The sequence below is a fragment of the Myotis brandtii genome, unplaced genomic scaffold (genome assembly GCF_000412655.1).
Source record: "Myotis brandtii unplaced genomic scaffold, ASM41265v1 scaffold780, whole genome shotgun sequence".
Lineage (NCBI taxonomy): Eukaryota > Metazoa > Chordata > Mammalia > Chiroptera > Vespertilionidae > Myotis > Myotis brandtii.
In genome coordinates, this window is record NW_005371132.1 from 469586 (window position 1) to 481550 (window position 11965).

The window sequence follows — 11965 nt, forward strand, 5'->3', positions numbered from 1 at the left end:
TTTTTTTTTTGAAAAACTGCACTACTCATTAATATGTTTCTATAAATTTATATGTTGGTAAGAGATGAAATAAACACAGAGAAGGTCTATAACAAGATTATTTTAAAAACATAATATTTAGGCATCGTATGTTAACTCTTACTCAACCTGTACAATAACCACTAACTTTATTATGGTTTCCTCCTTTTCCTCTCAAGATATTTTACAAAATAAGTACTAGCTTTGGCTTATCTACAAGCAAGTTATTCTGAGATTATTTACAAGATACTTTTCACTTTAAAATTAAAACTCCAGCAATTTCCCCTGCTTATTATAAGACCCTTAGCTTCCCAATTACTTACTTAAGGGCATTTCTCCACTCAGCCTCTACTTTCAGATTTTGCTATTTTCTCTCTATTTATTCTCTCCTAAAGGAACACCAGAGTTTTTGTTTTCAATAATACTCTAAACTTTCAAAACACTGTTAAAAATGATTGCCTTTGTTTGTTAAGCCTGTGAACTATGTCTTCTGAATATATTTTATTTTATTTTATTTATTGTATAAGGTATTACAAATAGTAGTATATATGTCTTTTTTTCCCCCCATTGATCTCCCCCCAGCCTCCCCTACCCTCCAGCACTTGCCCTCGTCTCCTCGCCCCCAGTGCCTTGCGTCTGTTGGTTGTGCTTATATGCATGCATACAAGTCCTTTGGTTGATCTCTTACCCCCCTAAACCCTCCCCTACCTTCTCACTGTAGTTTGACAGTCTGTTCGATGCTTCTTTGCCTCTGTCTATTTTTGTTCAACAGTTTGTAATGGTCTTTATTATCCATAAATGAGTGAGATCATGTGGTATTTTTCTTTCACTGACTGGCTTATTTCACTTAGCATAATGCTCTTCAGATCCATCCATGCTATTGCAAATGGTAAGAATTCCCTCTTTTTTACAGCAACGTACTATTCTATTGTGTAGATGTACCACAGTTTTCTAGTCCATTCATCTGATGATGAGCAGTTAAGCTGCTTCCAAAACTTAGCTATTGTAAATTGCGCTGCTATGAACATAGGGGGTGCATATATCCTTTCTGATTGGTGTTTCTGTTTTCTTGGGATATATTCCTAGAAATGGTATTACTGGGTCAAATGGGAGTTCCACTTTTAATTTTTTGAGGAAACACCATACTCTTTTCCACAGTGGCTGCACCAGTCTGCATTCCCACCAGCAGTGCAAGAGGGTTCCTTTTACTCAGCATCCTCTCCAGCACTTGTCATTTGTTGATTTGTTGAAGATAGCTGTTCTGACAGGTGTGAGATGGTACCTCATTGTTTTGATTTGCATCTCTTGGATGATTAGTGACTTTGAGCACGTTTTCATATTGGCTTTTGGCTTTCTGAATGTCCTATTTTACAAAGTGTCTATTTAGGTCTGTTGCCCATTTTTTGATTGGATTGTTTATCTTCCTTTTGTTAAGTTGTATGAGTTCCTTGTAAATGTTGGAGATTAAAACCTTATCAGAGATAACATTGGCAAATATGTTCTCCCATGCAGTGGGCTTTCTGTTGTTTTATTGATGGTTTATTTTGCTGTGCAGAAGCTTTTTATTTTAATGTAGTCCCATTTGTTTATTTCCTCCCTAGTTTCCATTGCCCTAGGAGCTGTATCAGCAAAGATATTGCTACGACAAATGTCTGCTATTTTGTTGCCTACGGCTTCTTCTAAAATTTTTATGGTTTCCCTTATTACGTTTAAGTCCTTTATCCATTTTAAGTTTATTTTTTTGTATGGTGTAAGTTGGTGGTCTAGTTTCATTTTTTTGCAAGTATCTGTCCAGTTTTCCCAACACCATTTATTGAAGAGACTGTCTTGTCTCCACTGTATGCTCTTGCCTCCTTTGTCAAATATTAATTTAGCATACTGGCTTGTGTCTGGGTTCTATGTTCTGTTCCACTGGTCTATATATCTGTTCTTGTGTCAGTACCAGGCAGTTTTGAGAACAGCAGCTTTGTAGTATAGCTTGATATCTGGTATTGTGATCTCTCCAACACAATTGTGTTCTTCTTTCTCAAGATTGCTACAGCTATTTGGGGTCTTTTTTTTTTTTATTCCAGATGAATTTTTGGAGAATTTGTTCTAGGTCTTTGAAGTATGCCATTGGTATTTTAATGGGGATTGCATTGAATTTATAGATTGCTTTGGGTAGTATGGACATTTTAATGTCCAATCCATGAACATGGTATATTCTTCCATTTGTTCATGTCTTCCTCTATCTCTTTTTTCAGCGTTCTGAAATTTTCTGAGTACAGATCCTTTATCTCCTTGGTTAAGTTTATTCCTAGGTATCTTTAATTTTTTTGTTGCAATGGTAAATGGGATTGCTTTTTAAATTTCTCTTTCTGTGAATTCATTATTGGTTACTTCTTTTCAATTTGGATGCCTTTTATTTCTTCTTCTTGTCTGATTGCAATGGCTAGTACTCTTTACTATTTCCATATATAAAAGGGATAGGAAGAATTATAAGACATGATATGGTCATCTCCAATAAGCTGATAATCAAAGTTAGGAGATGTATAGAAACATTGGAAAATTTTAGATAGTTGTGCAAGCAAATAAATGGTGGTTAGGAAATGAATAATAAAAGAATTAATTACATTGCTGTCAGAAATTGCAATTTAACATCATTAAGGCACTCTTTGGCAGAAACAACCACAAATGCAGCAAAAAGTGATACAATTCAACACTCAGTCATTGGTTACAATTTTGCTTGAGCTCTGGGCCAATTATGAACACTTGTCAAACGTTGACCTGGTTTGGGTTTTGATTACTACTTATGAATTTGCCTTTGATTTCCTGTAAGTGGCTTGCTTTAGTTTCTATATTTTTGGCTTAAGTCTTTTGTCACCTACCTTGCAAAGATATAGAAGATTATACAGTTCATAGTGATAGCAATAGCTACTATCTACTTAGCACATATTATGTGCCCTGCCCTCTCTATGTGATTTATATTATTCTTATCATTATTGAAAGTAAATATTATTGCCTATACTTTATAAATGAGTAAAATCATCATTTTAATAGCAAAGAAAATAGGGGTCAAGTAAACTTCTCTTGGACATAAAGTCAAGTGAGTCGTGAAAATGGGATTCATACCCTACTGTGTTGAGTTGCAAAGCCTTCAAGGTTGGCACTGTACTTGGTGGAATTTAAAAGACAGAGAGATTACCATTGTCTGAGGGTGACAAAAAAGATTTCTTGAAAGAACTGTCATCCTGTATAATTTTGATAGGTAAGATAGATGGAATTCCATGTGGAGGGAGTAAATTAACAACTACCTAAATGATGCTAGGAACATATTTGAGAAATGGTGCACACTTCAGTCATTGTAGGGGCAGTAGAGTGAAATGAAGCTTGTATAGATATATGATAGAAATTCTTTGCACTCACTTTGTTCTCTTTGTGCATGTTGATAAGTTATTGAAAGTTTGAGAATGAATGGCATGACAATATAAAATTACTTTATAATTTTGTTTGAGAGAGGTTTTTAGAGATCTTATTTTTTCTGATATTAATTAGAGAGATGTTAAAGAAACAATCAACTCTGGAGATATTAAAGGCAAAATCCTATTGATTATTAGCTAGGGTACTTAAAGGGTTCCACTTAAAAGGGGAACATCTTGGAACCACTGAGGTGGTCTCCCTCAGAGAAGTAAGGTGAAGGTACTCTTGAAGATCTGAGAGGGACCTCAGATGCATAGCTCTAGATCTGGGAGTGGGTATGACCTGTGCTTTGTTTTGGAGTGCTCAAATGTAGAAGTAACCAGGAAATAGGCAAAGGAAGAAGGTTAAAATTTTGGGTTTATAAGGTGACAGCTGCGAAATCCATATTGATCTTATAATCTGGCACACATGTAGGAACTGGGAGGTAGCCAAGCATAACAGCATTTGTTGACTGGGAAGATCATTTAGCTCTGTTAGTGTTATGAGCTGACATTATTGTTTGTCGGCAATAGCTGGAGTGTGTCTTCAAAAGCAGCCTGCTCAGTAAGCTGCTGTATCTGTTGTTAGCACTCACTTTATCATCTCAGCCGAACGTTTTCCTATTCTCCCCACTTAATACTAGAGGTTGTCCTAAGAACCAGAAATTTATCATGTTAGGCTGAAGTATATCACTGCTGTCTAGTATTTAGAACATTGCCTGTCCAGCTGCCCTTCACTGCTGCTATGACTGTGTAGTGCTATTATAACCAAATCCTCTGAGATTCACTTTTGGTGCTACAGTTCTATAGTATTAGGGGAAATGTGTACAAATAATCATATTAGGCCCTTTATTGTTCAAAAATACCAACAAAATGGGGATGACTTCCCGCGATTATTATTTTCTTCTGATAGAGGAAGACCTCTGCTCTTCATTCCTTCTGCTCTTAGAGCAAAATAAAATTGGCATTCACTTTCTGGTTAAAGAATCTATACTAATAAAAGGGTAATATGCTAATTAGACTGGGTCGACCAGACATCTTCTGGATGTCCGACTTTCTTCCAGAGAGTTAGGGGGCAACCAGGCCGGCAGGGGACCAGTTAGGGGGCTACCAGGCTGTCAGGAGACCACTTAGAGGACGATCAGGCTGGCAAGCAGAGGTAGTTAGGGGCGATCAGGCAGGCAGCTAGAGTGGTTAAGGGTGATCAGGCAGGCAGCTAGAATGGTTAGGGGCGATCAGGCAGGCAGCTAGAGTGGTTAGGGGCAAACAGGCAGGCCAGCAGGGGAGCAGTTAGGGGGTGACCAGGCCAGCAGGGGGGCAGTTAGGAGGAGACCAGGCCGGCAGGGGGGCAGTTAGGGGGCAATCAGCATAGGAGGAGACCAGGCCAGCAGGGGGGCAATTAGGGGGCAATCAGGCCAGCAGGGGGGAAGTTAGGAGGCGACCAGGCCAGCAGGCAGAGGCAGTTAGGGGCGATCAGGCTGGCAGGCAAGTGGTTAGGGGCGATCAGACAAGCAGGCAGGCAAGCAGTTAGGAGCCAGCAGTCCCGGATTGTGAGAGGGATATCCGACTGCCAGTTTAGGCCCCATCCCTGTGAATTTCATGCACCAGGCCTCTCGTTGTTGAATAAGTAGCTAGAAGTTCGTGAGTGGAGTTCAGAAGAACAAAAGAGGTGTGGAGTAGGTTTGGTCATCCATATCAAATCGTCCCACTGAAGTTGATATGTTTGCAGGGCCACCAGAGTTGTGCATTGCGCAGCCAAACCAAACATATGCAGGGGCTGTATGCCCAAAGAAAGATAATTCTACTTATGAATATTTACTGGAGGACAGAGTATTGAGAAATTTAGAGGGTCAAAGGAAAAGGAAGGATAAGCCAGCAAGGGGAAGAGGGAGAAGTCAGAGGTGCAAGTGGTCCAGAATAGTGCATCGCCAGGGTCCATGTTTATTCCTCTGCATACTATTGTCCAAAACTATCCTCATGATAAAAACTTTCAAACTGAAAGCACTTTTTTTCCTTCTCTTTCGCAATGTAAAATCAGTCTCTCTCTCTCTCACACACACACTCATGTACATTAGTATTTGTCACTCTCTCTACTACTTTTATTTTCCATTCAGATCAGTTTATCAGAGCTAAGTGATTGTTGACAAATCACCTTTACCAATGGAAGTGGTTGCTCCCACTTAAATTGATATTAATTGGGAAACTCCTTCCTTTTCCCATTCTGTACAGGACACTTTGGTTTTAAAGCTCAATCCTCCTCTGAGGAATTACATTTAATTTTTGAAATTTTATAGTCATTAAATAGCCATATGTATACTTGTAATATTTTTGTAAAGGAATATAGATGTTTAAAATAGTTATCCTCATTTTAAAGTTTGAAACCATCCTATCAACAACCAAGCATCGTTATTTGATACCCTGTGTCTGAGGTCTTTGGTCCAACAGTTGTATTTAAAAAACTATCTTTAGGGACATTTTCTTTCCAAAAGAAGAGAATAATTAGTTCCTAAGAAATGACACAGACACACATTGTCAATATAATTAAATGTGCTGCTGCCAAGCTCAGACAATTCTACATTTCTGTCATCCTGCCTGATGCCAGAGCCAATATGTCATGTTTGTTACTTATTATTTTATAATCACCACTTAGAGAAGCTATTGGAAGCTTCTTGAAATCTAGGAAAACCACCATAAAATAAGACTGCTTACCATCCTGACAATGCCCCCAATACTAAAACATAGTCATTTTAGGCACTCTTAACACTTGTCTTTTGCATCAATGTACCAATTACATAGGGACTATTCTGTTTTCCAAAAACATCAAGAAAAAGTTTCCTGTGACTTTCTCTTGTAATCAATATTAGTGGATAATAATGTGGAACAACAGTAAAACCAAATTTGATCAGCATCTCCTAGATTTAGGCCAAGACCTAAGCAAATGGTGAATAGATTTGACTGATTAATCCTTAGCTCCTCTTCATCCACCTTTAGGCATTTTGTCATGGAGTCGGGTGGTTATTATTTTTGGCTGTTTCCCTCATCGTCTCTTGTCCTGGTATGAGACTTCACTTTAATGGTGACTGGATGGGGTGGAGGGAGAGTATGACCAAGCATAGTAACCCCATTCCCTGGACATAGTAATTATTCTGTGATAGAGCTTGACCCAAGTAGATAGGTTGCTAGATAAAATACAGGATTTCCACTAAAATTTGAATTTTAGATTAACAATGAACAGATCTAAGTTATGGCATTTTCTTTTTACCTCTGTAGAAATCTTGTCAAATATTGAATGGAACATATTTATATTGATGTAGACTTATAGAGAAGTCTTATATTTGTTGTTTATCTGAAATTGTTTTAAATTGATGTGCTATATTTTTGTTTGCTTAATCTTGCAACTCTAAAAGTGGGGCCAGAGGGGCCCCCTCCTTGTGAACACTAAGAGAGAGAATTTCTGTTGTGGGGGTGTGGGGAAGGACTAAATAAATCTGATAGCCACTGTGCCTGATGGACAAGAGGAAGTGTCTCTTGAAGAAGGTAAACCAAGTAGAAAGAAACATATTATTTGAGTGACAGAAAAGGTAATGATCTCTGAGTTCTAGCTCCCATCTGCTGGCCCTGGCTCTTCAGCTGTTTCTTTTATACTATGTACTATCCCAAGCATCCTTCCCAGGTACATGAGTCAATATATTACTTTTTATTTTTAAAATATGTTTTTATTTATTTGAGAGAGAAAGGAAGGGAGAGGGATAGAGAGATAGAACACCGATGAGAGAGAAACATTGATTGCCTCCTGCATACCCACTACCAGGGATAAAGCCCACAATCTGGGCATGTGCCCTGACCGGAAGTGAATTGGTGACCTCTTGGTTCTTGGATTGACACTCAACCACTGAACTACCCCGGATGAACAATATATTACTTTTTCTTGCATAAGCAAGTGTGAGTTGGGTGCTGTCACTTTTAATGTCTGTATTTCCACACTCCTTTAGAATATGTACCATTCTCATCCTGCTCCCAACCTTCTTTGGCTTTCCCCAGAGAATATGCATTCTCGGGTGCTTTCATATTTCCTGGGGGGCAGTTGGTCTCCAGAAAGGCCTTTATGTGCAGAAACCTTCATGAGTCAGAAGAGAGTCTGGAACATACTTTCTTTTACTTACATATTGATAATGCCTATAGGGAAAATGTTCTTTATTCAGGAAAATAGTGGAATTCAAATTTACCAAAGTATAGACACTAGAAGACAAATGCTTGCAGAGATATAAGAAACAGAAAAGTAGCACTTTGCTTTGTGAATATATCAAGTAATTTTGAAAATCAAAGATACATAAAATTGTTAGTAGGGGTCGTCCAGGCAAGAAAGAAATCTTCTCAAAGGAAGCCTTAAAAAAGGACAGTAAACAAGTGAAGGTGAATGAGAAAAGTACAAGAAAATATTGTGTGCCTTCTTATTTTTTTATATTTTTTCTTTATTGATTAAGGTATTACATATGTGTCTTTATCTCCCCATTGCCCCCCCCCCATACTCTTGCCCTCCCCCCCCTGGGGTCTGTGTCCATTAATTGGGCTTATGTGTAGGCATACAAATCCTTTGGTTGATGTCTTCCCCTTACCCCCACGCTCCCCTACCTTTCCTCTGAGGTTTTTGTAATTAATTGTTTTTCAATTACAGTGTACATTTAATATTATTTTGTATTTGTTTCAGGTACTTTCTTTAGGTTTTGAGCTCCTTTTGGATTAATGGCCAAGCTAAGTCCTCTCTAAGTAAATGGGTATACATTGTAAGAGTCTAGCAAATAAGCTTTCCTACCTCAATTGAAATTGTGTCAAGTAGCTTCTGCTCTGTGGAACATTAGTCATAAACATGAGCAAGCAGTATTCCAATATGGCTGTAGGTTACCCATAAGACTAACTTTAAAATCTTTACCATCTCCTCCTAAAGAATATAGGATATGTGATGCGGCTTTCTGTTTGCAACCATGTATAGAAAGCTTAAAAAGAGAAAACAAGAAATAGAGGAATTCAGAATTCAGTTAGGACTGCTTTGGGCTGTAAGTAATAAAATAGCCGTTTTCTAGAATATGTAGCACTCTCATCCTGCCCCTTTGCTGTTTCTTATATCTCTGCAAGCTTTTGTCTTCTAGTGTCCATACTTTGGTAAATTTGAATTTCACTGTTTTCCTGAATAAAGAACATTTTCCTTATAGACACTATCAATACGTAACTAGGAATGCTTTGGGCTGTAAATAATTTTCTGCTGTGGAGAATTTTAGTCTTTTTGGCTGCCTGGCATTTGAATACCCTTCCTATGTCATATGAGTCTTGGTGAGAGACAGAATAAGCTTTAAACTATAAAAACTAAAAACACCAGATACTCACCTTATCAGCCTCATTTGAACCTAGAGTTCAAATAAGGATTTTCAACTGTATGTACCCATACCAGGTTTTGAGTGTGGACCTGGTGACATGGAGAAACATGCAAAGTGGATCATTCACTGATAAAAAAAAAAAAAGAAAAGAAAAGAAAAAGTTAGTTATAACAGAATTGTGCTCTGCATATCAGTGGCAGCAGCAGCTAGGACAATACGTATTCCAGTCCTTGCAGAGGCAAAAGTCTTTCCCTTCTGAGCCTGGTTTTGCAGCTTATTTTGTGGCATTGTTTTAAGATGCATACTTCTGAACAAGATACTCCAGCTCTCCTAGTGCTTCAGAGAGCTACACAAAAGCCTTTTAAATAAATTCTCCCCCTCCCACGCTGGAGGAATCAGTCATGGTTGATTTCTCTTGCAACTAAAAACCCCACCTGATGCATTTTCTATCTCCTAAACCAAAAGAATAGAGGTCAGAAGAGAGACAGCCCAGATAGTAAAAGAACCTCACAATTTTTGCTTAAGTACACAGCCACCTTTCACAAATGCATTAGCATGTTAAATAAGCTGACAGGAGACAGGAAAAGTAAGGAAAGAAGCCCAATACACATTCTTTTAGAATTAAAAATCATGAAATTTAAATGCTTGTGTGAAAACACATGGTAATATTTCAGGGTAACTTTTAAAATGCTAATTTATGTTTTCCCTCTAGTTTTCCTTTCATATCCTCCTTCAAATAGGTGGCCTGGCTCTGCTTCTTTGCTTCAAGAGAAATTTGGATATGACTAGACTGAAGTTTCACTTCCACTCAGATTTTCATTTTCTAACAATCGAGGCCTTTTGAAGAGATTATGATGGATGACCTTGAGGGAGAGGAGAGAGAGAAAATGCCTCATGAGAGAGATGAAAGAAAATAAATTAATTTTCCTTATACTGAAAAGAGTTTCTTCCTCATAGGGGTGCAAGGAGAGGGAATCACTGTAAGGATACCTCAAGAGTCACAGCAGAGATTCTGCCCAGTCAGTGTTGTGAAGAAGCAAGACCCCAGGAAGGAATGTTGTATGGATCCCGGGCTTGCCTAAGATTCTTGCATCCCCAGTGTGGCATGAAGAAGGCTGGATGCAGAGGGACCATGTGGAACATGTCTAGGTAGTAACCACTGGGCATATGGCCAATGACCCTCTGTCTTTGTGTTACCTAAGACCCTCATATAGTTTCACTACTGTAGGGGTTGAGGGAATCCCCAGGATTTGCTGAGATTGTATTTAGACTATCTTGGCAAGGGGTGGGCAAGCAATTGACATTAAGTACATTTATAGAAAATAAAGAAATGCTCTATTGTATGTTAGCTAGTGCTGCCTTAACAAAGTACCACAGACTGTGTAGCTTAAACAACAGGAGTTTATTTTCTCACAGTTCTGGAGACTGGAAGTTCAATATCAAGGTGACAGTATGGTTGCTTCCTTTTAAAGCCTTTCTCCTTAGCTTGTAGATAGTTGTCTTCTATGACTTCATATGGTCTTCCCTCGGTGTGTGTCTGTGTCCTAATCTCCTCTGCTTCTAAGGCAGTAGTTCTCAACCCTTTTTAATGCTGCGACCCTTTAATACAGTTCCTCATGTTGTGGTGACCCCCAATTTCATTGTTACAAATTGAATATAATTAAAGCATAGTGATTAATCACAAAAACAATATGTAATTTTATATGTGTTTTCCGATGGTCTTAGGCGACCCCTGTGAAAGGGTCGTTCGACCCCCAAAGGGGTCTCGGCCCACAGGTTGAGAACCGCTGTTCTAAGGATTTTAGTCATATTGGCTTGGAGCCCACCTATATGACTCATTTTAACTTAATTACCTCTTTGAAGACCCCATCTCTAAATATGTCACATTCTGAGGTAAAGGGTGGGATATAAGTCAGCCCATAGCTATCTTTTGCCCAACTGAGTGTGAAATTGTGTGAAATAAATTTCCCAGGATTAGGTTACTAATGATGATGTTCCTAATAATGATAATGTTGCTAATGATATAAATAATATAAGCAAATATTTTGCAATACTTATAAGGAATCAGACAATTTCTAAACACTTTACATGGTAACTCATTTAATCCCTACAATAGACTAATGTAAGTATTATTATTATTCCCATTTTATTAGTGAAGAAGCTGAGGCATAAAAAATTTCTGTAACATTTATTAAGCACTATGCTACGCTACTTCTCAATAATAAAAATATAGTAATTATTAAGCATGGAAATCATGGCATACTTTATCCTTCAGTTGGGCCAAGGCAAGGGGTATTGCTTATGATATTCTTTCCCATTTTGTCTTTGGTACATGAAAGCTTCTATTATTTACATGAGTAGCACCCAGAAATGCTTACATCGGCCCTAACCGGTTTGGCTCAGTGGATAGAGCGTCAGCCTGTGGACTGAAGGGTCTCAAGTTAGATTCTGGTCAAAGGCATGTACCTTGGTTGTGGGCACATCCCCAGTAGGGGGTGTGCAGGAAGCAGCTGATCGATGTTCCTAACTCTCTATCTCTCTTCCTTCCTCTCTGTAAAAAATCAATAAAATATATTTTTTTAAAAAGAAAGAAATGCTAACATCAACTGTCCAGGAACCAGAGGTGAGGTAAAATCCTTGGACTTACCTCCATTTTTATCTAGATCGCAGATATGTGACTCTCTGCTGTCTAGGCCATAAATACTATACAGTGAAATTCCATGAGTCTCCAGTCTTATTTTTTTTATTTTATTTAATGGGCCTATATTTGGTTCTATAATAAAAATATCCCCTCACCTAGATCAATAAGGGTGTTACCACCTTTCTTTTGAAGTCCTTTGAAGTCTTTTTTCCTGTCCTTAGGGTGCATCCTCCTTGCTCAGTTGGTCTGGTTTTCTTGTACTCTCTAGGCTTTGGGTTACTTTGTTGAGAGCCATGTCAATCAGGGTCTATAAAAGGTTTTGTAAGACTAATTTCCTTTCTCTGATCACTACAGCTCTCCGTTCCTGCAGAGGAAGAGCAGCTATGCCAGCTTATTTTAGAGCTTGGGACATACACGGAAAACTGAGCAGAATGGTGAGTCACTTTGACTAGAAACCAAGGATAATCTCTTTCAGTGGGAGGCATCATTATCTGCAA